General features: G+C 34.2%; 1 protein-coding gene across 3 annotated transcripts in view; it reads left to right on the forward strand.

The window, feature by feature from the left end:
* Positions 1–26755, forward strand: part of LOC136822344 (ankyrin repeat and fibronectin type-III domain-containing protein 1-like) — a 78873-nt gene that overhangs the window by 35704 nt on the left and 16414 nt on the right. The gene's annotated exons all lie outside the window — the stretch shown is intronic.

Below are 26755 nucleotides of genomic sequence, written 5' to 3' on the forward strand. Positions count from 1 at the left end.
CTTAATCTGACTGAAAAAATTGGTAATTGGATAGTTATTTTGAATGCAAATTGTTAAAGGGCCCAGATTTTCCCGTTCTATGGCCCTGTTTTGAGCTAATAATTAGCAACAATTTCAGACCTGATTAAAAGTGTTACTATTGAATCGTAAATCGTTTTATAGGAACAAAACCTTGAAATCTTGAATTCACTTAGTTTATACAATGGTCCAGTAATTTTTATTAACTGTTATTTGGCCGCATATTGGGTTAAAATTTAGCATTTTTACAAAAAAATAGCTTTATGGAAGAAAAGCTAAATAATTAGCCTCCGTCTCGGAAGAGGACTGGGCCCGAATTTGCGGACGTTTTCACAGTTTCACTTTCGTTTTCGGCTATACGACAGCGTTTTCAAGCAGAAAGCAGAGGGAATCTGTGAAATTATGGCAGGGAATGCTAACCTATTTTTCCAGTGTTTCTCAAGATTGGAGCAAGATTATTGTTCTAGAAAGTTCGTAAAGGCCTAATAGTTTCAGATTAGTATGATTTCATCAAAAAAAACATTTACACCAAAGCTCCTTATCGATATGTGAAGGCTACCAAAAATAGCAATGTCCTCCATCAGAACAACTTTAACATAAGGGACAAGGACAATCAAGAAGTCTACTTCTTTGTTGAAAATTTGCACAAAATACTTAGAGAAAATGGTACTATGGAAGCCCATTCTATACTCCTAAATGATAGTTGAAAGATCAGCAGTTGAGAGGGTTGATTAAATAGAACTCAAAGCACATAATAACAATAAAGTATACATATATATTTGTCCAGAAAGAACTGGCATGTTGTTTGCTTTGTTTTGGTGTTTAAAAATATGTACTTATCAGTCCTAAAAAAATACAAATTTGAATATAATGAGGGCAGTGAGTCTGGTTAAATGTTACTATATTTACAAGAAAGGATTCTGAAGGATTACTGAAAAAATACTACTGTATGTACTACTGATGAACTAAACTCAAAAACTAAAACTTTACCATAAATTTACATTACGACAATTTAAAAAAATCTATCTTTAATAGCAACAAAGAAAAAAACATGGCTCAAAGTTTTAAACATAGAGCTAGTCAGAGCTTCAATTCAGTAGGTTTAGAGCTTTCAAAATTTGAAAACAGACAACTGCATTGGTTACTACAAGACATACTATCCACACGGTTTTTTCGATTCATGAAAAAAAATAAAGTATTTATCAAAAAAAGGTTCTCTTAATTTTTTTGGTAATCAATTCCAACAAACAATAATCAATATAACAGTTTTTTGAAAACCATCCCACAGTGTAAACATTATCAACCAACTAAACCCACACCGCCAAAATTGTAAAAATAAGTCAATATAATTTATATCAACAATTTCTCGTAAAATGTTTTTTTCCAACATTCTGATACCAATCATGGCTGGAGGCATCATGCGTAGAGTGACTGTGCAGCATTTCATTGCTTTTAATGATCACAATACCAAACATCAACCAAACAAAACTGACGCCAAGCCAAATCTGGCGATTAAAAATTTCCATGAAAATTATAATTGAAACTTATCTCGTAAAATGCTTTTTTCAACATTCTGGAAGTGTTCAAAGTTAGAGGTATCATATGTAGAGCCAAGCAATACATGAAAAGTCATTTGCTATCCCATTTGCCATGAGATATATGAGTCAACAAATCAAACAAAAACCAACAAATCATGTCTCTTCACTTTCATGTCACATCGTGTTTATATGGGGTATCAGAAAGCCAATCCACAAGAAGGAGCCATCTTCCTTTATTATGGAGTGTTCCAAAACTATTGGTAGGTTGTTTGGAAGTAAAGAAACCCACACAGTTTGCTTTATTTTGAAGATTTAACTTGAAAACAAACTGTATCTTTCCAGTAGAAACTCATGTTTCAACCTGCTACATAACATTGGTCAGTCGGGTCTGCTACTAACATGTAATAGTTTTATAATAGCTGAGCTTGAGAATCCTTAGGCAGAACTTGTAACATGTATTATGTGTATAATTATGTCAGTCGACTTGAATCATGATACATTACTTACATTTCACTGGATGCATTTTCGCTGTGAAATTATCCGCAAAATTTTCTGACTGCGTTCTGAGACGGAGGCTAATTGCTCATTTTGGATACAATACAGTAGTTTTATTCTAAATTTATTAGAAGTTAGTTTCTGTAAACAATAAGAATAGAATTTTACTTAAAACAAAATGTAAGAAATTATAAATGTTTCCAAATAATGACTAAAATAAGATATCATAGTTTCCAGAATTCGAAAATAGACTAAAGCTAAATTCTTGCTCGAAATTAGGCCTTGTAATGACTCTATTTAATCATAAATTTAGCTTTTTATCAATAATTAAGGGTTTAACCCTATTCAACCTAGGCTTTTAGGGGCGGTTCAGAACTAGGGGGGGGGGCTTTTCCTGTACCACCCCTTAACTTTTGATCTAGTGGGTCTTTTTGGATGAAATTTGGCACACAAGATCTTTGTCACGTAAGGTAACTTTTGGCAAAACAAATTTTTGATGACGTCACTCATCATGCCCAAAGTGAGCAAGAACCAAAAATTTCCTTTGTTCTTATAAATAGCTATTGTATTCTAACAAAAGCTTTAGAAAAAAGTTGTCTGAGTTTAAAATGCTTATTTTATCCTAAATATTCAATAAATTACGGTTTAAACGATATATTTGACATTAAAAATAAATTTGTATTGGAAAAGTGTCAATTTTTGTGACACCTTACTGTCAGAAATGTCATCATACTCAAGGTGTGAAAATTTTTAGGTGTCAATTTTTTTTTATTTTGAAGCTGAATAAAAGTTAAGAATTTACAGAAAATTTCAAGGCAAAAGCTCTATTATTTCAGGAGCTATTACCAATAGTTTGACCTCCGAACAGAAAGAGCCCCCCCCCCTAGGCCGAATAGGGTTAATAAACATAATTGATCAAAATTAAAGCCATACTGCAGTTATTTTTAGCACGGTGAGAGGTTTTCAAAAAGCAACAACCAGTGCTAATTATCTGCTCACAATTAGGCCCTAAAACCATTTTAGATGCTAATTCATACGGGAGATTATTTATAAAAGGTAAATTTCAGCTGCATAGCATTAGAACTGATAGAATTATTAAGAGTTGAAGTTCGATGCTAATTTTTTGCTCATGCTAAAAAGCTAAGATTTAGCTCATTTTTGGGCCGCACTTTGAAATAGGATAACTTTAAGTATAATTAGAATTGGAAATAGATTTTTCATTATGTTGTTCTTTGACTATTTAAGATAACCACTTTTATAAGATTGTAAAATATAACTGGATACAAAAGCCATAATAAGGTTTTTCCCAAAATGTCCATTTTGGTAAGAATTAAAAACATGTCCTTATTAGTTCGTTCTCTTGGTCTGGATGTTCGATTTGGCAGTTTCAAATTAATAATTTCAAACTGTTTCAAAAGCTTATATAGGCTCTTCGAAAATTCTGAATCTTTATCTCTAAGCTTGAAAGGGTTAAAGGCAGATTTCACAACTACATGGTTTTTCATAAGAACAAACTATATATAAGAACATGAGGCTTCGGTGGACAAAATTTTGAAAACGAGTTCAGCGCATTTTGAATTTCAAGGAAAAATAGAAAAAATGCTCAGAAAATGGTCAAAATGAGAGTACTTTAAGAACATTTTTAGGCTTAGAACTCAAAAAGTTAAGTACATGCGAAGGCTTCGAAATATTGAATGTTCATATAAAAAAGTATAAGCCATTCATTTTAAAAACTTTGTTGGAAAGAGTACCACATTTTAAAAATATCCTTTGCTAACACGCCTGATTTTTTCACTTGTTTTAAACCCTTTGCAAGGCACTGTTCGAAAGAATTGAAAATAATACAGGTCTTTTTTAATACTAATCCTCTTAAAAACTCTTATTTATCACTTCGTACGATTTTTGCCAAAAAAGCCTATTTAGATCAATTTACGATATTTCTGTTATGAGAAAACGGAGCTAGTGCACTCATTTAGCACTTAATACTGAAATATTGAAATGTCGCGAAAAAATTGAAAATAAAGAATATCTTATTTCTCCTCTTATATTCTCAGGTCTCTAATAAACGACAGGGGTTTGGAATAAGCAGGGGGTAGGGTTGTTAAAAGATCTTTCATAAACGAATTTCCGGGGGCTGGAATGAGTAGCGAGTTTATGTATGTGTGTTTTTCAGCGACGGGACAGTTAGCTTCTGATTTGTGTAGATCTTAAGTTTAACTGACTGAGGACGCTAGTAAAGGGGCGTTTCACGGTTGGTGGGAGGGGAAATGATGTCTTTTTTCGGGCGGTGTGGCGGAATTCGATGAAAATTTGGACGGAATTTCGGAAATAAAGTTCTATGTCGAAGACGAAAAATTGGTCTGTTTCAGTCCGGAAACAGATGGCAAAAGATTACGGAATTTCGGAATTGGGACAAAAATACTCTAGATTTTGACGGAAATCAGGAATTTTGAAGAAATTTTCGGTTGCGGATTTAGGTGCCCATTTAGACAGTTTGACGTAATTTAAGGAAAAAAATTGACCGAATGGTGGAATCGGGTACCCCCTGAAATCCTCCCCTTAGTAAATAAGTACTTCAACCGTCTTCGATTTGCCGGTCAGAACTGAAATCGTTTTACTCATTCTGGATCCATGTAGAAGAACTGATGTAAAATAAGGAAGCTTTGAAAATTCTTTAAATTTGATAATTTTGAAGCGGGGTTCCACATTTTATTATTGAGCATAAGATTTCTCTAGTACTGATTTCATTGACCGACACGTGGAATACACAGGATCACATAAATCGTAGTCAACCTCGTGATTGTTTGGTCTCGTACATTCAAAATGTACCTTATCGGCCAAAACTTAGTCGGCCTTAATTATTAGTCGGCCCTAATTTTAGTCACCTCGTCAAAATTTAGTCACTAAGGGCGGACTAATAATTAAGACCGACTAAAAATTTGGGCCATTTCTAAATTTACAAGCAGATGGAAAATAGGAGAAAGCTTAATAACCTTCTAAATGCCGTTCGTATTTTTTAAGGTTTGACCTATTTGCCACGGGAAAAAAAGAAGGTTCGACCTATTTGCCAGATGTCGGCATATGCCGACATGGGCAAAAGGTAGCGATTTTGACTTCATTTTCTGAATAATATATGAAGTATCAGGTATCAGCCAAGGACTATAATTTTGAGTTGAACATTGTTGAATAGTTATTTTTCAACATAGAAAAGCTTTTAACTATTATTTTTTTTCATTTCAAACCATCTAATACAAAATCTTTGTAGAAGTGTTAAATTTTGCGGCAAAGAAATGGAAAGTGCCCATGTCGGCAAATCCCGACATCGGCAAAGAAATAGAAAATGCTCATGTCGGCATATGCCGACATCGGCAGTTAAAGCGTTAAAATACTGGAAGAAAAGGAAAGCTTAATTATAAACTTTTAATTTGGCCCAAATGTTTAATTAGTCGGCCCAAATTTTTCGTCGGTCCTAATTTTAGTCACCAAGTCAAATTTTAGTCACTCAGGGCCGACTAAGTTTTGGGCGATAAGGTAGTACTGAAATTTAAGGAGTAGATAACATTCAGGATAAGGAGCGTGCCATCCACTTGGCGAAATTGCTTCTCCTTTCTCATCTCACCAATTCTCAGTCTAAGCTGTTTATACTTTTAAGGTTTTCTTTTGTAGGTTGAGTTTGACGATTTTCGAAAAATAAAACTCCGACAAAATGTAGAACATAGTCAATATGGACAGACATTGCTTTGGCGATTTGCTACTATGTTTTTAGAATTGACTCTTATTTTCCAAAGCAATTCTCTTCTTTTTTTGGCACAGTAGCTATAAAATCGATAAAAAAACGACAATATTTTTAAGATGAAAAAAAGACCAACATTTAGAAATTATATATATGTTAATTCGTACCCCTAGTTATTTTCACCCTCTATTTCCATGTTATTCTTATCTTTTTCATTTTCTTGTTTTTCAATATTTTTTTCGACATTTTTTAATTTTCCTTTTTTTTGTTGTATTTCATGTAATTTCTTTCCGTGCTTACAATTATTTTTTTTGGATTAAAGTTTAACTGGATGTTAAGCTTTTTGGTTTTTTTGCTAAAGTGGGTTTTTATTTTATAGTCTGCTCAAATTTTGGGTCATTTTAAAGATTAGGAATTTTTTCGGATCTGAATTTCTTTTTGGCCAATCGGGGGTAGTTCGCCCCCCCCCTGTGTTCTTATCATATTGGATTCGCCCACTCAAACTTCTTCCTGTTAAAATCAGGGTTAGGATAACATCATGCTAAAATGAACTCCATCGAAACGGCTTCGAAGTCCACGCCTTGATTTTTTCGTTTTGTATTCGACCATTTTACTTCCGCCCTTTTGAGAATACGCCCTATCTTTGTTATAGTGGATTTGCATCCTAGCGAATACCAAGAATGGTGAATTGGCGAGGGCGGGAAAACTCACAATACAAGGAATAGGATTCTCTTCATAATTGTATTTTTTTACCCATACATAGATTTTGTGTAATAAAAACAGGGTCAAAAAGAACTGATTTTATGAAATTTCAGAACAAATTAACCACTTTGCCTCCAATATTTTAATGATCGTTAATAAATTTATGTGCGTAATACAAATAAAACAAACTTTTTCCTTTGACGTTTGTAGATTTACAGGGGTGATGTCATTTTGTCAACCGTAATTTTCTATTTTAAATTTATAATGTAATGAGTGAAATCTTTATAAACGTATTTTCTTGTAACCCAAACACTAACTTTTACGAACTTTTTTATAAGAACCATTTAATCTTAGTCCAGCTTCAACTGTTCTTAATTTTGTTGGCACCGTGAGTCTGAATTTGTTCTTATCCTATCCCAGCTGGCACACAACGTTGTTTTAACGTTCAAATGACGTTATTTGAACGTTATGAATGTCAAATTGACGTTGTTTTGACGTTGTGTGCCGGCTGGGATCCTAAATTCTAAAGCGCGGTTGGGGTTACCTAAGCAACCAAGGCGGGGTACGGTTATGTGCCGCCCTTAAGGATGCATTTTTTAAACCTTCTCAGTCTCATAAACGGTCGGAAAAATAGAAAAAAAATCAACTTTTTGTCCCATGAGAGATCGAATAAATTTGGTCAAAATAATCCAAATTATGGTTCGTAACATTCACAAAGTTTTCCTCTTTTTCTTCCTTTATAAGCTAAGGGGCTGAGGGTCTTAGGCCGAAAGTCAAGGGAGGGGGCATATATCCGTCAAAAATTGAGACTTTACAGATTATTTTTAAGCCTCGTTGTATACTTCTGAAATTATTCTTATAAGAAAAATAGAGTGTAATATTTTTAACGCGTTTTTTCTCTCATTTTTCATAATTTGTTAAAATCTTTAATGTGTTGAACGACCTCAGGTCGCCTAGTGTTTACGTTTCATGGAACATTCCCCCTTACGGAATTTCGTTCTATCTTCTTTAAAGTTTAAGAAAAACAAAAAGTAACATATCAAAAAGTATTAAAACCAGAAAAAGAAACGGGAGTAAAAAGTTTTGTATTTCATTGATGAAAAACGTTTGGTTTGAAGCATAAGAAGAAAAAACTGCGAGAAAATAATATACCTATGGTTTTATCCAATTATCTATCTAAAGGTGTACCTGTTTAAAATCTCTTTGTTATTTTATGCTTTGGTTGATTTTGGTTTATATTTGTATGCCTGGCGGATTGGATTTATCATCGTGTTGTCATTTTGTCAATATATTAGATGATATTTAGAAACACGTTCACTTTTTAGCTGAAAACTCAAATGTTAGTATATAGCATTTGATGAGAATTCCATGGTGTTGAAACTCTCTTGACACATAATTGATGAATCGGGATGAGTTTTCGACGTCAAAATTCAAAAAAGGTTTTACTCCAAAGAAATGGAAATACTAATTCAGAAGTTGTACTACTAAGGTAAGACCTGTCAATTTCCTTGGATCTAATGACGTAATTAAGTAATGGAATCCCTGGTTTAATTTGAATCTGTCTTTACATATGACAACTCAACGCCATTCATATTTTTTACCGTAGCCGTCAATTGCCGAGCGGGTATTTATTTGTCCGTTTTACCATCCTAAACTCGATCCAATCCTTTTTTTTACACTTTCTTCTATTGTCTTTAGGTGCGAAAAAAAGACTGGGACGGTTTTAGGGGGTTTGGTTTGAGTGTATCAGGGCTTGATAAATGAAGAGGAAAATCTTTATCGGTGAATGAATCAATGACATCAGATATTTGGCATCAATTGAACTCTAGTCAACTCCAATCCAATGCTCTTTTATACACCTTTTCGCGCTAGTTGATGCTATCTCTCAAGTACGTGCGACGTGAACTGCTTTCAATCTAGGAGAGCTCAGAGAAATATTTGGTCGATAGCAATAAATAACATTAGAAATAATCATGAGGGTATTAGAGACATTGTTTAGTCAAACCCCTGGGGGGGGCACTTAGGCAAACTTGGGTACGGGGACATACCGCTTTTTTAGGTTCTGAATTTGGCCACTTTTCAGGGAGAAAATGGGAAAATTTATCTACAGTTGAACTCATCTAATTCGAATTCTCAAGGGACCGAGAATTTTGTTCGAATTACATGAGTTTCGAACTAGATGAGTTTTCGTATTTTTGACCTAATTCGACGAAAAAAGTCTTTCCCAGATTTACTTTTGAACATTTTTTTGTATTTTCGAGTTAGAATAATGAAATACTAAATTCATAATTTTTCAAAAAAGTCTTTCATTGTTTTGATTATTACATTCTGCTCTCGTTTCTTGGAAATCTCTTTGGAGATCTTCTGAATCAATGGGATGACGTTCGATGATTCGAAAAGGGTCATCTTTGCGTCTCGATTGCGTCGTCAATCTCATTGTGGGACCGGAAAATCTGTTCGATTTACATGATTTTTCGAATTACATGGGTTCGAATTATAGGAGTTTTCTTGTAAGGTTTCCAAAGTAAATTCTGAGGGGACCACAGAATCTGTTCGAATTAAGTGAGTTTTCGAATTATAGGAGTTCGAATTACATGAGTTCAACTGTATTTTTGTTTCTGACAGGGACCCTGTGTCCATTTATCCAGCTCCAGCGGCACGTCCCTGTTGGGCGTTCAGGTCAGTGCCCCCCCCCCCGGCTCAAAACCTTATTGCAAAACTAGAGCATCTGGCTACAGACTTCGTACTTACTATAAAATTGTATACTTGATGGCTCTCTGCTTGTCGCTCAGCAATTTAAAAAAATGTTTAAGGGCAAGAGTGGCACCCTCCCCTTTTTTGGGTAGATAGCCATCGAAAGAGAAGCCTTTAAATCGCCTCCATCTGCAGTCGTAGACTTACTTGTTGGTCAAGAAAAAAAATTGAATTTCTGTCTATAGACATACGAGTGATCTCTTCTCTTGGGGCATATTTTGTCGAAGTTGAAGCGCGGTCTTATCACGGTCTTTATCGATAAGATAAGATACGACGAGACATTTGACCATTCGAATTAACCTTCTGACGTCACCATTCTTTTAATCTTTTTCTGTTTAAGCCGCTTAAGAATTTATCTTTAACTTTGATCGGATCGTTCAGTCTTTCATCAGGGTTTGGCTTGTAAACAGCCTAGTCTACATAATATAGAGCTCCAGGCTTTTAGGCCTTACTCTTGGTCTATAGACAGTGGCCTCCACCGGAAATTTGCTCTATTGTTTCATTCAAACCTCAGTGCGCATGCGATTTATCCGGAGAATTTCAATATTCAAAACAAGAGAAGTGCTTATATCCCGAAGATTTTTTCAAAAGAAAAAGTTGGAAATTTTCATATTTTTTCGAAAAGTGTTGTGCGCTGGAAAGATTAAAACATTACGTCATTCGTTACTTCATCATTTCTAGATTTTCAAAGGGGATTTTTTTTTATATTCAAATATATTGTAATTTTAGTGATTTTCCCAATTTTCTTTGAATCTGCTTTCACACTAATTTGGTCCCTCAATTCTAATTTTCCCCTAAAATAAAAAGTTTCTTCTTATTAGGGGTAATAACTAACGTGTGTAGTACGATGATATCGTTTGCGAAATTTGCTGAGCAAAAATAATTGATGATGAAAAAGTTCTCTCTATGTTATTTTTAATATATATTTTTCGCCTTTTTTTCATTATTAGCTTTTCTATTTCTTTTCATATATTTGATATGCTGTATTGTATTTTTCGCCCTATCTTTCATTCTTCCATTCAAATTATGTATTATTATAAAAAATCAAAATCAGAGGAAAAAATAATTTATGATGAAAAATTTAGCAGAGAACCTTGAAAAAAAAAACTTATAGATTCAGATTTAAAGTCGATAGTATATGGAATACAAAAACCTAGAAAAATTTACATCGAAAACCTCAACAAAAAAATTATACACCAACACTTTCAACATATCATTGCTATTTTAAAAGGTGAAGAAAGGTTTATGTGAGTTTTCATTTTTCTTGGAAGATTCTTTTTTGGAAGAAGAAAGTGAAGGACGTGAAGTAAACGAAAAGATATTACGTAATTTTGTTTATTGAGAATCAATGTAAAAAATCATTTTCATTGGGGATTTTTTACACCTTGATAAAAAGAGTGATGAAATTTAATCGTCAAAACTCGTTGCGGTATGTATCCAACAAGCCGGCACCAAACGTTAGACCAACATCCATGTAACATACATCTACATAAAGATTAAGAAACGTTTTATTTCTTTTCAATACTTAAAGTTTCTTGCTTTCGCATTCATCAGTTGATTAGAAATAACTATCAAAACAAAATTCCACGTTTATTTAAAAAATTCAATACAGCGTCTTCATATAAAAAATTGACGTCAATCTTTAGAATCGAAGTTTTCAAGTAGGTGTTTGTTTATGTGCCGGCATTTTGAGATAAGTTCAGATCTAGAGTTCAGTAAATTGTCTTTACGCAAAGATATTTCAAATTTTTCATTCAAACAAAGGTCACATTTCAGGCTGCTTCTGTTGAACGGTTTGCACTTTCTTACAATTCGCCATGTAACTTTAGGGTTGGTCTGGTTACGAGAATGCCGCCAAAATTCGTTCGAGAGCTCGGTTTCATTTTCGTATTTGGCGTGGTTGAACGATTTCTTGTGGTTCGCATATCGCTTTTTGAAGGTTGTTTCTGCGAGACCGATGTAAATTTTTGGTGGTAAATTCTCGTCGTCCGTTGTCAGTGTGGCTTCGTAAACAGTGTTTTTAGCTAAGCAGTTACCGTTCATGGGGCATTGATTTTTGACGATACAGTTGCATGTTTTGGTTGGTTGTACGATGTTTTGGTTTTTGGACCTACCCCGGTGGAGGTCCTATAAATTAACCTGTGTTTGTTCGTCCGTTCCTCCGTCCGTTAGTCTGTTACCAACTTTTCTCAGGATTGAATCATAGGAATCTTTTGATTTTTGGTACAAAGGTGCAAAATGGTGGTGGCCAAAATGTGACGGAGCCCGATTTTCGAAAAAAAAATTTTTTGGGCCAATTTGGGCCAAAAAACGGCTAAAAAACGGGTTTTTTAGACTTTGTGAAAAATTGGGTCATTAATTTTTTCTGATTTTTTGTATGAAAGTAGGGTACCATCATAGGTAAAAGATGGCTCAAGCAGATTTTTGCAAAAAAAATTTGTTGGCTCAAAAAACGCATGTTTATCTATAAGAATCACTATTAATAAGCGTACATCAATGTTCTTAGTCAAATTACTCAATTTTTTTATGAGATTGATGTTTTTTTTTGCTCATGAGGGCTTACTTTTAGAGAGTATGTGTGTTTAGACATGAAATTTTGGTTGCTTAGCGTGTTTTTATAGAAAAACTGGCCGAAGTCGGTATTTTTTTATAAGCACATTATCAATTACTTAGTAATTAGCTTTTCTTGAGATTAGCTCTTTCATTCTTTATGATTTTTTGCACAAAGATGCATAAGTTTAAACCCTTAAATATGACGGAGCCCGATTTTCGAAAAAAAATGTTTTTGGGCAAATTTGGGCCAAAAAACGGCTAAAAAAGGGTTTTTTGGACTTTGTGAAACATTGGATCATTGTTTTTTCTGATTTTTTTACATGAAAGTAGGTAAAAGATGGCTCGAGCAGATTTTTGCAAAAAAAGAATTTTTCAGCTAAAAAAACGCATCTTTATTTATAAAAATCACTATTAATAAGCATACATCTATGTTATTAGCCAAATTACTCAATTTTTTAATGAGATGGATGATTTTTTTGCTCACGAAGTCCTGAATATGAAAGATTATTTCAAGAGCATGAAATTTTGGTTTCTAGACGTTTTTTTTATAAGAAACAAACGACTAATTTTAATAGATCGTCACTATTTCTGTTCTGAATGATTGTTTTTAAACGGTCATGCTCACGTAGATATCAATTATATTTGTTAAATGCATAACCAGGTAGGTCCATAAAAGTATCACTTGTTAAGTACTGCTTTGTTATGCCCATCGATGATGGCTTTCATGTTGGTCGTGCAGCTATAGCTAACTTTGACTGTATTTCGATTGAACAGCTTGTGGTATTTATGATGACGAGGAAAGTGTTTGTCGATCAACTTCAAGAACTTTTGTGCGATATTTGTTTCGACCGATTTGCTGAAGGGAGGGTTAAACCAAATGACGTTGCGTTTTCTTTGGCGTGTCTGTGGTCTGTTCACTGTTGGTGTGTAGATTAAGTTGGTTTCATAGCCGGCGTCTTTCAAAGCCTTTTCGTAAATGGGCTTTGCTTCATTGAAGATTTGTTCATTGGACGAATGCTCCGATAAGCGTTTTTCAATCGTTTTTGGCAGTTGTTGGATGATGTTTGGTGGGTGGTTGGATTGGGTGTTGATGTACTGTAAGTTGTTATCTGGTTTATGGTAAGGTCGGAATGTACCATCGTTTAAATTGAACGTAACATCAAGGTAATCGACAACCTTTTTATTGCATTCGATCACAATGTCTAAATCGAAGTCTTTGAAAGTTTTTGTTATTCTCTTTTTGATTCTTTCGGATTTTGAACCATTTTTGCCGGTTTCGAAAACGCCTAATCCATCGTCGCGGTAGAGGCCAATATCGTTTTTGTCATGTTGTTGGCTGAGTTTGTGCTGTAGGAATGTCCCAACAAGCTCGCACACTTCTGCGCTGCGCCGTCATACGCACCCATTGTTACATCAAACAGCTGACCTCCCTTCTTAACCCATGGTTCGTCGTTGCTGAATAGCAGAGACTGTCGTGCATGGTTGATGATTTTGATGTCTTCGTTCGAAATTTTAGTTTTCTGCTTAGCGAATGATATGGCTTTCTTTAAAAGGTTCTCAGTAATACTCGGATAGAAATCTTTGATGTCGAAGACGGTAAATGTTTTCGTTTCTTTTTGGGGGATGTTTTTGAACCACTGGATCACTTCTTTCGTGTTTTTCCATTGGTTGATTTGAAGATTGATTTTTAATTCTTTGTTTATTTTGTCAAGAATTGATTTGCTGATTCGTCCAAGCTCGTTTTTGGCTGGGTTGAGGAGTCGCGTTTTTGGATTGTTCTGGAAATTCGGTTTGTGGTCCTTCAGGGTGATGAACGCATCATTTTTTACCGTTTGTCAACATTCTATTGAAGATACTCTTATTTTTCACGAGTGATTTTCCTCTGGAAATAATTTCACGTTCGACTTCGACGTTAGACTTTTCGTAGTTCGATGTTATTGGCATTGTGCAAAAGCTTATTGTATTCAGCTTTTGAAAGTTTGTAAAGGTTAGTCGTTTTGTCTGCAAACGTTAACGTTGTTGTTGTGTTGTTGATTATGCGAATATCATCATTCAGCTTTTTTTGGAACTGGTTATGCTGGTAACGGAATTTAACGGTGGTAATCAGCTCAATAAGATCATTTTCGAATGGAATCAATTCTCGAATTTGTGGTGGACATTTTTGCGTCTTCAATCCGTAAGTTTCTGGGATCTGGACGATCTCTTCGTTGTCGGCTTGGTCGAAAAATTTGGCTTTCCAACGCATACGCTTGATAAACTTCTCAACTTTTTCGATTAATTGAATTTTGTAGTTCCTCTCCGAAGGGATTGGGATGTTCTTGTAAGAATATTCGAATCGAAGTCTTTCCATTTCTTTCTAGTTGATTCGAGTAGAGTGCTCAACAGGATCTGGAGCTTTTTCTTCTTGTGTTTCTCTGCACAATTAAGAGTGCTCAATACATAAGTAGAGCTTGATACATAAAGATTAAGAAACGTTGTATTTCTTTTCAATACTTAAAGTTTCTTGCTTTCGCATACATCTAAGTATACATACAAGTTACGTTATGTGAACGTAACGTAATTAGCGAGTTTATAGTGTGTATTTTCTGGCACGTTAAGGTTCTTATTTGTCTACATCCTGACTGACTGAGGACGACAGTTAATCAGCACTTCTACCGTCCTCTATTTAGCGGGTCAGAACTGCGGGTTATTCTTAATCGTTTTATCACTTTACCGGCCTAAAAAATGCAAATACATAAACTCGCTTATGTATGTACGGGAGACGATAAACTTTTGATTTGTCTAGATCCTGACTGACTAAGGACTACAGTATGAATCAGAATATTTAGCGTCCTTGATTTTGCGGGTCAGAGAACTGCAGGTTGCTCCCATAGATATCTTATATAAAACACTAGACAGAGCTACTCTGTATTTCCCAAGCAACGGCAGGTGAAGGAAAATAATGCGCCATCTTTGCTGAAAGTAGACCAGGCGACGAGGCGACGGCTTGATCGATCAAATTGCCGGCATCAAAGATGGTGGATTATTTTGATTCAAATAGGGACGGAGTAGCTCTATCTAGTGTTTTATATAAGATATCTATGGTTGTTCTGAATCGCTATTTAACGTTTGTTTGTAACCTTAGATGGACGCCGTTATGACGTTCGGTGCCGGTTGGGTTAACAATTTTCGTTTTCATTAAACTTAGCTCGTTTTTTCACAGCTATGAAGACTCCCTGATCAACATGATGGACTTGGATTAATAAGGATATATGACATCTATAAATTTGTAAATACTTTCTAATATTCAATATCAACTTTAAAAAACGTAAAAATGAAAGCAAAAAAACATCACGATCCACCATTTAAGATTGATGACGTAATATTACTATAGAGATAAAGGGCATAGCTATTACGTAAGGACCCTCTGCATGACAACTGCGTAACAGACAGATTGTAATAAAAATCGTTTCTCCATTAAAATATTATCTTTCATAACAAACCCCATCTGGCTTACAGTGATATCTTTTAATATTACAAATGGGTGGCTCTATCCTTTCCGCCCACGCTTTTACACATCTATCTTTTTCTCTGATAAGCAGTCGCCCCCTTGCGATATGATCTGATAAAATGGCAGTGTTTTAATTTTGATATTCCGCAGTCTACCTTCATTCTTGCTCTACTAAAGTTTGAATCCTTGGGTCTTCTTATTTTGAATATAAAAGAGATTCCAACACGGCAAATTTGTCAAAAAAATTAATTCTGTTTACTGAGATTTCTTTTTGCTGATCCAAGCTTATGTGGACAGCAATCTTTACTGCCTTCAAAAATTCACTAAAGCCTTTGGTTATTCAAACAGGCCACTCTGTTGACGTTTGGCGGAAAATCCGAAAACAGTGGGCGTTCGTGTGTTTGCCACAAGTACTGGTAAACACCCGGTCTTTTTTATCCGTATTACAATAGACCTTTTCATAAATAACGTTACGAACATCACTTGCCTCGTTTTGAAATTAATGCCATGGTGATTAAACTCGCGGTGGATTTTATTAAAACTACTTCCTATTCTTAAAAAATTCATTAATGTCTCAAGAGACATAATCACCATGGTAATTGTTTGAAAACGAGGCAAGTGATGTTCGTGACGTAATTTATGCTATTATGCCATTAGTAATACGATTTTTTTTCGATTCAGTTTTAATAGCGCTGGCATCGATTATTTCATTAACTTCTCTTTTCACATTCAAAAATGTTTATAAATATCTTTTATTGATATTGTATTACTGTTATACTATAAAACTACCTTGTACAATAACTTGGATAATAATATGCGACAATCTATATAGCTTCAAAACCAATCTTGCGGTCGGTATTAAGAACTTATTTTAATCTCTCTCAAGTACAAGTGATATGGTTCAGGTTTTTTTCGTTTGCGAAAGATCTTGTTTGAAATGGTCGCATACAAAATCTAGACTAGACTATCGACCCTGTTTACGCTAGCCCTTTTTGGTGTTATTTTTTATTAGAATTGGTTCGAAAATGTCTGGATAGGTATTATAGATATTAATGCGCTTTCCGTAGCTTGCGTGAAGTTTTTAAAGATTGTTTATATTAATTTTCATGCATAGGTCTTAGACCGGAGTCGAGAACGGAAAAAGAATCATGTGCAGGAGTCTGTAAATTGAGTACTCGAGTCTCAGTTTTTAGTTTAAGTTGAATCTTCATAACTAACTTTAAAGGTAAGAGGATTTAAAGTTCGTATTATGGGAATTAAAGTCATAGCGACCATAGGTTGTGGACTCAACCCCCAGCCGGGTCATACTAGATTCCCAAGATTCCCAAAATGGTATTTGATGCCTCTCTGCTTGATGCTCAGCAATTAAGAGAAGGATCAAGGGTAAGTGGAGCAATCCAGGGAGAAAGAGTGGCGCCCTCCCTTACTTTCGGGTAGACAGCTTTGAGGTCTGGTATACAATAAATATGACCGAAGGTTAGAGGCTAATTTCCTATGTAAAATTTGAAGCCACTTATTTCTTACACAAATTGCACTGCCTGCATCGTTTTCATATAAAAACTGGATTGGAAGTTATATTCCCGGCCAGAATTCAAAAAATGTACAATGATAAAACAAAGAAAGTTCTTGATTATCCAAAATGCGGCGCAAATTTTAAAGCGGTGTGAAACTCAATGGTGCTATACTGTATTTCTGATAAATAGGTTCGTGCATGTGAACATGAAATTTATCCTTCGAACAGCATCCGTAAAAATGTCGTGGTTTACTATAACAAAAATTCTCAAAATAACTTTACAACCAAACCTAAGGGGTTATCGTTATCAACCAATAGATATAATCTTTTTTGGATCGTTACAAATGACGTCACATATCATTAAAGGTATCAAAAGCGCATTATGGGTCATTAGAATTTAACGGCGAATGCTTATCGCATTAATAATGTCATTCAAATTTAGTGTTGGTGAAAAAAGATCCATTATTTTCTCCGTCCTTATTCAGTCTTACTTATAACGTTGTCGAGAACAGCCGAGAATTTTTGTGTTGTGAATTACAAATGGTACCTAGCTTGCTTTGCTTTGGAAAATGGCTTTGCTTGGCTTGTATATTAAGAAAAACTGAAGTAAAACGGAATTTATGTTAAAAGAAGTATCTGAGAATTTTTGTGTAATTTCATTATAATTTTGATAAAATATTTTTTTAAACCTGATAGGTTGTTTTTTAGTGGCGTAGTGGCTCCGTAAAGGTTTAGCCTGTAGTCGCCTTGTTTACATCAAACGTGACTTTTTCTTGTTTATTTTGTATCTAAAATTGGGAAAAAATTTATGAACCTGTTTGTCTAGCCAACGAAAGACATTTTGTTTGTTTTGTACTTTCTAATCCTCTTGAAATCGAGACGAGAAAAATGGATTCCAAAAAAAGCTTTTTGTAGCCTAGAGATTGGAGAAACTTGTGGATTCTTTGATTCTGTTTGCTTTGTTTCAGGTTAACTTTGGATCAAAACAGTATAACTCGCGTATCTTACTAACCAATGACTAGGTATAAATATCTTTATGTGTATGATGGCCAAACTTGTTCGTTCTCGGGGAAACTTTCCTGTCCCTACTTTACAACGGTAAAAGACCGCGACTCTGGTTAGGCACTGCGTTTACCTATAATAATCCCTTGACAATCAAAAACGCCGAAATCGTATAAGCACTTTTTTGCAACTTTAGCTCTTTGGATTTTTAAAGGAACTTTTGACTTGTTAAGTAGGTGTGGTAAAAATTTACTTTCGGTGCAAGGCTGTTAACAACGAATTTCTACGCAGCAAAAAATCTTTTTTGCCGGTATGCCCGGGGAAAACAACGGAAATATCCTGGAAATGTGCAAGGAATGCTTAGACGGAAATGAGAAAATTTACCCAACCCACGGTACAACATAAGCACTCTAAAAAGCTATTAAAAGCTACATGGAAAATTTGAAAGCTAGAGAGGTATGCTTTAAAATGATTCGAGATTCTTTAGATTTTATGTACATTATCTCTGGTTGTTTTGGGGTTGTTATGGTTTTGTTTTCAAAGAGAACTTTTAAATTAGTAATAATAGTCACAAATAGCAATTAAGTGGGAATTTATTTTTAAAAGGAATTTTATCATAATGATTTTAAGCGATCATGATATTTTAAGTATTCTTAATTTGCATCCTGTTAACTTAATTTTGCAGTGTAATTCAAACCTTGTTCACTGTTTACAAATTTTGAATTCATATTCGTATGAATTTTTAAGATAAGATTTTAATGTACTTTATCGACATTACCAGATTATAACCATAGGCACAGAGGTCAAGAATATGTTCTTGAATACATTAAATGCTTTGAACAGTGTAAACTGTCCTTTAACAAAAGTAAGGTGTAAATAGAGTCTTAAAAATCTTTTATAGTCAAACATATGGTTGACGAATTTTAAGGATATAGCACATATGGACAATATGTTGAGAAAAAACAGTCTTCCTAGCCAAGTTGTTAATAATTATCTCGTCTTCAAAGTCAAGTAAGACGGGCTTTTCCAGATCTTAAAAAATATACCATTGCGCTTCGTGTTGATCCTCTCTTTCAGGGATTTTAAGAAATCTAAGGGTACCAAATTTTGGGATCAAGATGATATAACTGTCATCATAAAAAAGACATTCTAATTTTTAAGCCTTTTTAGCAGCTACCTATGAAGCCATGATTTTCATGACATACTATCTTTAATGTTACTAACCAAAAATATCTTGACAGGGGAGCTAAAATTTTTATCTCTAAAAGCAGTAGTTTCAGTAGTTTGCCAAAACATCTTGTAGGTTTGGAAAAACCAGTCGCCATCCAATCGTCTCTGGTCTGAACTTTCTTTTCTAAATCTTTTGGGAAATTTAAGATTAACACAACCTTATACTTATCGCGTTTGTTTATCGTATGGAGGATTAAAAATACGGTTTTTTTCCATTAGCCTGAGACGGGAAAATAAGGATTAATGTTGTTTGAGCTTAAAGTGATTTCACCATCTTTGACAGAGTGATTTTTTCCCATTCAATATTTGAAGAGCGCCAAGTACTCTCCTTGATTGGTTCGAATTTTTTTTCGCTATCAAATTAAATAGGGCCTTTTCATAAATCACGGCTATTTTCTGTCTCGCTTAAAACTGTTTTTAACAAAATGGTTTTGTCTTATCTTAAGATCTCCGCAATCCAACTACAGAAAAAAAATGATACCAAAACATGTCTTTAAGTAAAGATATACTTTGTTTGCTTTGTATTGTTGCGTATTAACAAAAGAAAAGGAAAGAAACAAAAACTTTTGGTTTTGTATCTGGTATTTTACTTTTTTCGGACACCCTGTATTAGTATGAGAAATGTGGGTAATCATTAGCTGAATTTGATTAGGGAAATTCCAGTTTATTTCGAAAAATCCTAAGCTGTAGATGTAGGGGAATCCCACATAGTTTAATAACTATTCGGCTTTTGTAAATTTTCCCAACAACAACAATAGAGATCATTTAGTGCATACTTTAATTGTTTTGAAATAAATATGTCATTTTCAGAAATTGCATTGACTAAACAAAAACATGTACACTTCATTTTGCAATAAGGACATCCAAAAATTTCAAGACCTCTGGATGTTCTAAACTTTTAGGGTTTGAAGCCTAAAAATGTTCTTAAAATGTTCTTAATTTCACTTTTTTTGTGAGTATTGTTGTGTAATTTCAGAAGACATTTTGTAGTTTAGAGTCCATAAAGCCTTAAAATGTTCTTAACTTGTTTTTAATATGTTGTCCATCGAAGCTTTATGTTCTTTTATAATTTGTTCTTATAAAAAAACACTTGTATACATGGTTTCAAGTTCTCTTTGCCAATTTTCGATATCATTTCGGGAAGCATAGAAAAAGGAATTAGTCTAGAAGAATAGTCACAACCTACACACACTGGATAAGCCGTCAACCTTCTGTCGTCCTACCGTTGGTTTTAATTAACTAGCTATTGTTTTTTATCTGTGCTGATTATATGGGAACGTGCCATTAAGAGATGCTAATTAACGTGCAAATGACTGCAGTATTAATTTCCTCGTAGAGAAAAATTGGATTTTTTCAGGCTTGGGTTATGAAAATGTTTGTTTTTATTTTAAAGTTGCCTGGTTTTAGTTTCTTGGATATTAAAAATGTTTACTGGCATAAGACGTTTTCTGAACATTCATTTAACGTTAAAAAGATGTCTTGAACGTAAGATGGATGTTAAAACGACGTTGTTTTTCAGCTGGGTGTCTGTAAGAAGTAAATGAATGGCTAATTGTTTCTTTCTGGGTTTCAAGTTTGTAAATTATCAAACTTCATATACTGTATACGTTGTATATTTGACAAACCTCAAAGTTTAATCTGACCGACATGAAAATTTCGAATTAAAAACAGGTTCTACTTTAAATCTCTAGATTTTCTCATCATCTACATCGTTTTTAACTACAATCTTTCATTCTCAAATCTGCTTGTGTGTTTCTTTTTGTGAAGTTTGATTATTTTGTTTAAAATTTTGCGTTAAATATTTCAATTCGATTAAAATCGTGAAAATCTGCCGAAATATATAATATTTTAACGTTTTTCAGAATTTTATAGCTCGGGCGAGGATTGCAATTTCAGTACTTCCACTTTGTTCCATTGGGCTTTTTGATATGAAAGAGTTTAAATAGCTTCCAGGCTATATTTTCAGCCTTATTTTAGCTTTTAGCTTTCAGTTCCTGAGATCCTAAGGACTTAAAAGTACTAAGTCTCATGTTTAGACTCAGAGTTAAAACTCAACTTTTTCAACCGTACTTTCGCACTTAAAAATCACTTGCGGTTTTTGAGGACCTTTTGTGCCAGATTTCGAGGGGTAACTCACTTGAAAGAAGGTGTACAATACTTTTTTGACTTTTTGAATTTTCATTTGACTTTTAGACTTTTTTTAGACTTTTATTTGATTTTTTGACTTTTTTCTCAGAATTTTTGACTTTTTCTTTGACTTTTTGGCTTTATTTTTTACTTTTCTGACTTTTGTTTGTAGATGTGTACGATAATTTTTCGAGTGATTTACCCCTCACCAAATTTTACGGTGGGGATTGTAGACTAGAGCTTGAGAATCTTAATTTTGTGATTTATTCTTTGCTCGTGGCCTTCATATGACAGTTTTTGTGGAATATATCATGAATCAAGTTAAAACACGCTTTATTTCAAGACTGATGATTTCATAAAATTAAGCAAATACATCATCATTCCTAAACGTGGAATTTCGACCATGTTTTTGTCTGTTTTGTGTGTTGCTCCTTGTTTCTGAAGCGTGGGAATTTTGAAACAGTAGAAATTTTTTATAAGAATATTTTCTTTAGAAGAAAAAAATTTTTTTTGCAAGAAGGTCAACCAAAAATATGAAAAGCCCTAAGATGAAGATTATCTTAAGATATCGTACTGGTTAACTGATTATTCCTCATTTTCACTCATGAAGTGTGTGATCGAAGCTTGTTATTATTATAAGCTCAAAGGTATACTCCTAAAAATTGCTTAGGAGTTCTAATAAAAAAACATTGGCGAGGTTTGTCACATTTTGTTACGGGGGTTGTAGAAAGTTGATAACTCAATTCTAATTTTTCGGACAGAAACTATTTCTTGATTTTTCGCAATGTCATTCCTATTATTGTTTACAAATTGCAATTATTAAATAATTTTTATAACTAATTATAGTTCATTTTTTCTTAAACTTAAGGTAGTCAAAAGTGTTTGATTCAGTCATTAGGCTGGATATACATTCCTAATATCACAATTGAATTGGGATCAACTGGGTGTGACCTGGGTTCGAAATCGTTCGAAAATATGAATATTATCGGCTACACATACGTTTGTTTTCAGATCGAGTACCCCCCCCCACCCCTCTCGTTTTAGAGATTGCCATCAACGATTCATCGCAAAAATGTTTTTTTCTAAAAAGAAGGTCACGTATAAAACTATTTTATTCATTTTTCTTGGAACAGTAAACTACGTTTATCCTCTCCCACTCTTTTCCTGAAACGTCTGCCAAACCTTTAAACGCAATCTCTACTCAGCAAAAAAAGGGAAATTATTTTTCTTTGAATAATACAGTAATCGTCAGCTGATGATTGTAACAACATGACTCTTTCAAGTACTGTGTAAAGCAAATTGTATATATTTTTTTAAATATAATCGACATTATTTTCTTGTGACCAGTACACAACCGCTGCAAAAATTCGCTAATACACATTTTCGACCGTAGTCGCGCGGTCAGGTGCGTGCCACTTAATTATTTAATTATCCCCCTAAACTCGACCCAATCCTTTTTGACACATTTTTCTATTGTTTATAGGTGCGAAAAAAGGACTGGGACGATTTTAGTGGGATAAAGCGGATAAAAAAATGACCGCGCGGCAATTGGCGGTTTTGGTCGAAAAGGTGTGTTTGCCAGACCCAAGACTTCCTTCGCTTCGTGTTCCTCATAAATTCACGTATTTAGACCAGTATGTTAGTAGGTAATCTAGTTACGCAGAAAGATATTTTTTGAACAAGTTTCTCCCTGTGCAAAAGCCATATTTGTTTCTCTAAGTACACGTCTTTTATAATAAGAACATTCAAAATATTTGAAGCCTTCTTCTGTTCTTAACTTTATAAGTTTTAAGCCTAAAATATTGTTCTTAACTTGTTCTTAAAATTTTGGCCATCGAAGCCAGTCGAAGTCGTTCTTATACGGTTTGTTCTTATAAAAAAAGCACAATTAAATTAACTTTTAACTACTTTCAATGATATTTTTTGATTATCAGCTAGACTTGGCATTTGCACGTATCAACAGACAAAAATATCTAGATTGATGATGTCATCATAAAGTATTTTCCCTAACAGACCTGCCAAGGGTGGTACGGGAATTTTCTTCTCTAAAAAATCACTACCTCCTAGAGAGAGAGAGAGAGAGAATACTATTTTGAGATATCCTGTTTACTTACCTAATATGTAATCATATTGTATACCATTTTAGTATCAAAGTTCAAAATCCTCCAGAAATATCGTCAATATTTACATTAGCTTTTAGAAACTCTGTCAAGAATGCCTTAGATATATTCCAGCCAACTCGTAAAGTTTTTTGACGTTTTGCCCTATTTGGGATCCATATTAAAGATCTGAAAACTTCAATATTCCTAAGTAAGGCTCCTGGGATTTTCGTTTCGGTTAAAAATAGGTAAAAAAAATTGTCAAAAATTGGTTAAAATAAGAACATGTTATGAACAGGCTCGAAACCCAAAAATTTAAGAACATCCGTAGGCTTCAAAAATTGTGGATGTTCTTATAAAAAAACGTATATATTTACGTAGGTGTAATATCACAAACAGATGACGCTGACGGTTCACATTTCATTCAATCTTATTTTTTATTATAAAAAAATGTCAATCTGTTTTATGTCCATATACTTTCTATTTTAAAAGGGGCTTTAAAAAAAGCCGGTATTTCGCCACTTCCCAAGGCCCTGGACTTTACCATCATGACAAAATTTGTCAATCTAAAAGAGCAAAATTTAGTTTTTGGTTCCTTTCGAAGGGTCTAGTGGTTGGAAAAGGACTTTATAGACAAGGACTTTTTGAGAGAACTTGCTCATCAGAACGATTATTTCGAACATGTTCTTAAAACAAAACATATAACGGTCATTATTTCTCACACTTAACAATAACGTAATTCATGTCATGTTTCAAAATCGGTCTTCTTTTTTTGCTGATCCGTGCAGATTTTACATGAAAGTAGAACGATTTGTTTTGTTTAGGTGAGCTAGTGAGATTTCCGACACTATTCACTTCTTACGAGATAATGAAAACAGGTCATAACATATGTTCAAAAGATTTTTTGTAGTGTAAAAATGGTGTCATTTAGTTTTTGCCGAGCAAGGGTTTAATATGTGGGAACTATTTGAATTGGTTGGCTGTCGGTATATGTTAGTCTAATGGCTTTTAGGTTGATTGGATTACTAGGGCTCGAGTATACCTGGGTATCGACTGTAGTGCTGTGGTAGAGCATCCGGCCACGGTGCGCAAGGTTGTAGGTTCAACCCCAGCTGGGTCATACCAAAGATTTCAGAAATGGTACTTGATGCCTTTCTGCTTGATGCTCAGCAATTAAGTGAAGGATCGATCGAGGGTAAGTGGAGCAATCCAGGGAGAAAGAGTGGCGCCCTCCCCTACCTTCGGGTATATAGCTATCGAAAAAGGAGCCTTCGGGTCGCCTTCGACTGCGGTTGCAGACCTGTTTACTATACCTGGGTCGAATAGCCCAAAATGGTGGCAAATATCTAAATGCAATGCATCGACGCGCTGAAGAATACAGAGATTTGACGTTATTTGGGCCTAGTAACTCTTATCCAATCCCTTTGTGGTGTCAGAGTTTATAGGTTATAGAAAATGACGGTTGCGGGTTAATTGAGTTTGCAATTATATTTTGTATCTTGAATGTGATAATCGAATAACAGAATGTCGAATTAGAGCGTAACTTTTTTCATTTTTAAGTTTAACTGTTTTTATAATGGCCGATTTTAAAAAGCCGGTCTTTCCTTTAGCCCTTTAGCGTGATTAAAAGTCACTTTTCATCTTTTGATATTTTGCGATCTAATTTTTGATGATCTAAAACAATCGGTAGCTTTCTGTCATCATCGGCTCATCTCATCTTAATATTTCAATATTCGGCGCATTATGTAGTTGGATTTCTCCTTTTAATCAATCATGGCGCTTTATTGATTTAACGGGACCTCAAAAAGGGGGGAATGGATTTGAAGGCTGAAAAACATTTTTTTTTCGGGAGCTGGGTGCTATGTTTTGACTAAAAACTGTTTTTCTTCGGCAGATATTTTTTTGTGTTAAAGATTTTGGAGATATTGGTTAATATTTCAAAACAAATACAAAATGTTATCAAGTTTCGAAACCTAGAGATGATGGATTAGCTCTTTAAAAGTGGAATATGTTTGGAAGGTTGTGCATAGCCTTGCTGCTTGTTCTCTCTTGTGTTTTGACGCTTGCTGATAATAGCGAAAGCGGGCGCCTAGCCTACGAAATTAATAGAATGATAGAATGCTTCATAAAATTGATGTTTGAAATAGCAGTAATTGATGACAGAAGTTTCTTATTTTAGAAAGAAGAAAAATTAGACCAATTTTTATTTTGGTTCTTGATCTAAACTTTCTAGTTAGTCCTTCTCTATCATTAAACCAGTAATTACTTTTTCTTGATTTCTCACATAAAATTTCAAACTGTGTTCATCTATCGATTAATGTTTGTACTCGAAATACTGATGACGTAGGACCTCACCGGGTTGGTTTTGCCCAATGTTTTTCATAATAACTAGGGCACCCAGTTCCCAAAGGGGGAACTAGTGTGTTATAAATGAGACCCGAAAAGAAGTTATTTTTTCAGAAAAAATGTTGATTGATGGAAATCAAACATTTGGAAACAAGAAACAAAGGACGTCGGATACAATTTATGTTATTAAACAGTAAAGTTAGGGTAATTACCAGGCCCCTTATTTTTTTCTGCGACGATCTCGAGGATGGGAATTTCGTCTTTGCTTCGTTTGACTGCTCGAAATGGTTAAGATTCCTAAGGTTATCTAGGCTATAGATTTTCTTTTTTGGCTTTTAATGGAAGGCCAGCTCTTTTCCCATCTTAATTAGAAGTGTGTCTGAGTTTGACGTATATTGTGAATCTTTGCTTGAAGCAATCTTTAAAAAACTATAATCTATAAGGCCAATGGTCTAGACATTTTTAAGAACAAGTCAGTAGGCATATTTGAGTGTACAATTTTTTCAATCTCTCTCAAATGTAAACTTTGTAACAGATTGACCAAACAGAAATCTCTAATTTCAAACTCTCTCCAAATAAAAAATCAAACTTCGCACTAAAAAATCACTACGAAGGAAAGCTCTAATATATTTCAGGAGTTTCGATTTTTTTTTTAATTGATATCTATTTGAAGTGCTTCCTCCCTCCTCCGTTTAAACCAAATAGATACTTGTGAAACATTTTGATTTCAAAATCTGAAATAAAATAACGATTTCAACACAAAAAGTGTAAATGTAAAGATAGGTCAATTTAGTTTTTTGTTTCATAAAACGTGCGGGGGGAATATCGGTTTTTCCTGTTCTCGTGTTTTATTGTGAAATGATACCGCTCCGGGAATTTTACGCCTATGCCGGAAAATATAGACTTTTAGATCGTAGACTTTTTGGTTGTATTGAATAGAATTTTTTTGTATTGTTTTAGTAGGATTTGTAACCATGACTGTAGTTCGACACATAGAGGTTGATAAACAGGCGCTGCTCTGTTTTGACTCGATTTCATATACAAGAGCTGTATTTTCTGTAATTATGGGCCATTTTATGTATTTTATGGTAATCATATTAAACAACCTCGTCCCCATGTATTTCAAGCTTTATTTATGTTTGTTATTAATGATTG

Source organism: Clytia hemisphaerica, unplaced genomic scaffold, assembly GCF_902728285.1.
Source record: "Clytia hemisphaerica strain Z4C2 unplaced genomic scaffold, Clytia hemisphaerica genome assembly, whole genome shotgun sequence".
Lineage (NCBI taxonomy): Eukaryota > Metazoa > Cnidaria > Hydrozoa > Leptothecata > Clytiidae > Clytia > Clytia hemisphaerica.